Raw genomic sequence first — 4,583 nt, 5'->3', positions numbered from 1 at the left:
AAAGGGGGAACGGATTATGGACGCCGATTGAAACATCACGTGCAGCTTTATTAAGAGTGAAATACTAAATAATACAGTACCCGTTTTGTAGAGTTTTATTTTCTATAAAAAATTACCAATCCTCCTTCACCTTAATAATAATAATAAATTATAGCAAATTGGCTCAACTAAGTGAGGGGTGAGAAAATGTAACATATACTTTGAAGTCACTTTAAGGGCCAACGTAAATGTATCATAGCCATCGAGTTCATCTAGCTTTGATTTATTATTTTCGGATTACAAGGTCACATCTCACATGCACCTATCACATGTTTGAAAATACAGAGCAAAGCAAATCTGGTTTTGATTTATGATTTACTTGCATATCAATGTCTTTTTCATGCTACAAAATTTATAAGTAAAAAAACTCATGCTACCACATGGCTTTAAATTGTACTCCCTCCGTTCCAAATTGTAAATCATTCCAAGAATCTTAGAGAGTCAAAGTATCTCAAGTTTGACCAAATTTATATGATAATATAATAACATTTATGATGTCAACTAAGTATCATTAGATTCTTTATCAATTATATTTTAATAGTATATCTATTTGATGTCATAAATCTTTATATTTTTCTCTATAATTTTGATCAAACTTGAAATGTTTTGGCTCTCCAAGATTCTTGAAATGACTTACGATTTAAGATGGAGGGAGTACCTGATAACCTATTGGGCAACAAAAGTCAAGCAAAAACCGCCTTGAGATCGGGCTGGATCTCTTGCTTGAATATAGCCAAATAGAACTTTGACTTCTACCTATTACCTATTACACTATAATATTCCGATCCTATAAATTTAAATTGTGACCACATAAAATAAGAATTTATGTCATATAATTTTTTCATTTATAATAAACTTTGGACTTCCAAATTTTGAAAAAGTTATAATCTATAAATATTATATGAAGCTTATATTATAGAATTTTGTTTTGAGAAAAGAAAAGATTATTAGCATTAAGGACGGAGACAACCGCTACGAGAGCCATGGCACCCCTACGATTGATTAAGTTCACTAATTAGTACATTATAGATATGCACGCAACAATGATAAAACTTAAAATAGAAATGTTCTAGCTCCGTCCGTAACCACCAGCATCGTCCGTGATGGGGCCGGCTGCTCCGATGAGAGGTTGCTGGATGGGAGGGGCTGCTTTAGGTCCTATTTGGCATAATTTCAGTTCTGGGTGAAGCTGCTCCACTCTAGAACTTCAGTGAAGTTAGCTCCACTTCAGAACTCCAGAACTAAAATAGGATGTTTGGTTGGATGGATGCTATCAGCCCCAAAAGAAGACCGATTTTAGTGTGGATTGCCATTGTTGCTCCTCAATTCAGGCCCACTTGTCATCTTTCTGTCCCATCTTCTTCTTCCTCGGAACCTACACCCCATTGATCGAACACCAGCATCCCTACGCTGCCCAGGACCTCCACGATGTTGCCACTACCTGGCCGCAGGGTGCGAGGAGCCACCACGGCCAGCCGCGGGGATGGCCACCGCCGCTGACGCTGTTGTCGATGTTGGCCTCGCCGCACAGGCGTGAGAGGAGGAGCGGCAGCACCGGCAGGGCCTCGTGGAGGAAGACGGCGCGGGCCTCAGTGGCGAGTCGTGTGGCGGCGGTGGGGGTGCGGACGAGCGCGAGCACATGGGGGGACGACGTCGACGCCGGCGCGGCGGTGGAGCCACATGAGGAGCACGGCGGCGGGCTTGCGCAGGATGGGAGGGGCCATGGCGGCGTGGCCGATGGGGAGGGAGGGGGCACGACGGCCGGCGGCATGAGGGAGGGGCTCGTGCGGCACGCAGCGGTCGGTGAGGCTAGGCGGTCGGCGGGGCTAGGCAACTGAGCGGGGCAAGGCAGCCAGCGGCGGGGGTCGACGGCGGTCGCCGGTCGGGGTGACGGCGGCCAAAACCCTAGCGGCTACCGTGCTCGGGAGAAAGAGGAGTCGGGACGGAGGAAACAGAAGAGGCGCGAGAGGGAGGAAACAGAGGTGCAGGGGAGTCTCGGAGGAAAAGAACAAACTGTTTTTTTTTAATCTTAGGTGAGGGCTTTCTTCCCTCTTATCCATGACATGTAGGTCCCGCGGTACAGTATTTAAAAAATTCTAGAAAAAGTAGGAGAGCCAAACATCTAACTTTTTATTTGCTTATCTTCCCCGGCAAGCTGGTTCTTGGGCAGCTGGACTTAAAAATAAGTTGAAGCTCTGCAATACTAATTTGGATGCAGCTAATATTAAACATTATGCAATAATTTTGGATACAGCTAATATGATTCATTATGCAATAATTTTCTTTTCTCTCCTAACCCAGAGACCGAGGCCTCCCTTTATCACGTTTTCATATTTTATGCAATGTTTCATTAGCAGTTTCATGCATGTTTTCATATTTTACTGACATAATAGCTAAATTGGTTATTTAAATTTTATCGAAGACTCGTACCCCACGTTTCCAAAAGGCCCTCAATTTTTCTTTCTTATATTAATCTAGTCCCTGGTGCTTCTTGGCTTCCGCCTAGTGCCAAGTCAACCAAGATGTCATAGAGGCTTCCACTCTAGACCAATCTCAATTTACATTGGATGCCGAGGGGTTACATAATCAATCTAAGGCCACTAAAAATTCAATAGATCAATAACATAAACTAACCAATTTATGCCAGGATCCTTTTCTCCTACGAGCATCTGTGGCAAATTGATCTTCCCCTTTTCCCTTTATCCTCCCATAGGGAAATCCCCTTTCACAATTTCTGGATTTCATCTCTAGCAAATTGATCTTCCCCTTTCCCCTTTATCCTCATGTAGGGAAATCCCCCTTTCACAATTTTTGGACTTTGAAGATGAGCACTACAGCAGATCCCTTTTCTATCCCCTTAAAGCCTCCTTTGGAAGCACAGGGTTGATTAGGCTATGGAAGAAATGTCCCTACAAGTATTTTTCATGATTTTCAAATCCCCACCAGAGGGTTTTTCTGGCCCCTCTCCCCCGTCACTGTTTGGCTGCTGCTAGTACAACCCGATGCCACCACTAGCCGGCTGCTGCTGCTGCTACTGTTGCTGTACCCCATCGCTGCTGCTGCTGCTGATTTTGCTCATCGCTACTGCTGCTGCTGCTATGGTACTCATCAGTACTTTCCTGGAATCCTACTCCGTTCATTTGTTTAACACAAAATCATCGACCGTTCAACCGCAACCACACACACAGAGAACAAAAAGAGAAACTATGCATAACTCGCCAAAAATAATGAATACAAGTTGAACAATAGTCACTTGGGTTCACAAGTTTTTTAACTTCAATAGAAACGAATAGACAGAACATCAACCGACTCACAAGTTTTTTAACTCACAAATAGACAGAACATCAACCGGCTCACAAGTTTTTCAACCGGCAAATAGACAGAACATCAGAAACGCGCTCCACAAGTTTTTTAACTTCGTTGTTAATGCAATACAAGTTTTTTTAATAAACGAAGCCAAAGATCTTCCCCCAACCATTCTCTTTGTGCCTCTTGGTTCTCTTCAACACTCACAAATTTTAGTAAATAAATACTAGAGTTGGTTCTCTCCATCTTGAACTTCACTTTGCACCAATTCTTATGCCCTTCCAAGATTTGTGTGACCTTTTCAGCACCAGGTAGAGTTGAGGTGTGCTTCGGCCTTTTCTCCTCATATAGACACTGTTGAAGCGCGGGGACCATAACTAGGAATAGCTCGTCATCCTCTTCTTTCATGCTCTAGCATGAATCTCCTAACTTCATCCTCCCAAGATTCCATTATCTATATATATAAGCATATGGTAAGGCAAGTAAACTATGTCACTCAAATGCATATTGTCTAGAAAAAAAAAGAAAAAGCTCATAGGTTATAACAACTGAAATACTTGCAAGAATATATGATATAAGCTAGCATTTTGGTTCGGGATCAAAAAGATGGCAAACAGATCAAGGCATACACTATTTTTCTGGAAAGAGCACTGTTGGATCAAGGCATCAACTAGGAAAAAGAGATAAATTGACCAGAGAAAAGAGATGAAAACTTCACTTAGAAGCGAACTATGTGATTACTGAACTCTACACATTTTTCATGGAAAATTAACTAATTGTGGAAAATTCAGTTCAAGTCCCTGATAATATCAAATTCAAGGAATCTCAACTGAACTCGGATAAATGAAACTAGAGTCTTCTTGCATGGCAATCTTGATGCTGTCGAGACAAGAAATCAACTGAAACCTAAGTAGATATACTGTGCAATTTTTTAAAAAATGAACATACAGTGATCCCTATACTTGAATTTAGCCAACATGGGAAAACATAGACATGCAAAAGTTGTGCAGCAAAGCAGGCATGTAAATTTCCTTCTCCCAAGAAATATTGTTTATAAAAAAGGGACACATACAAAAGGAAAACAGATATTTTTGTTCAGTGTTTCTAGGTCCTTAACTGAGTAATGAACTAAAAAGTGAAAACAGATAGAAAAAGGGGGTGTGGGGGGGGGGGGGGGGGGCCGCGAAAAAAAATTATTTCCTATTCCCCAAAAACCAGGGGGGCTTTTTTTTTAAAAT

The sequence above is a fragment of the Setaria italica genome, chromosome II (genome assembly GCF_000263155.2).
Source record: "Setaria italica strain Yugu1 chromosome II, Setaria_italica_v2.0, whole genome shotgun sequence".
In the NCBI taxonomy this organism is placed as follows: domain Eukaryota; kingdom Viridiplantae; phylum Streptophyta; class Magnoliopsida; order Poales; family Poaceae; genus Setaria; species Setaria italica.
Note: the sequence above shows the minus strand (reverse complement) of the source record.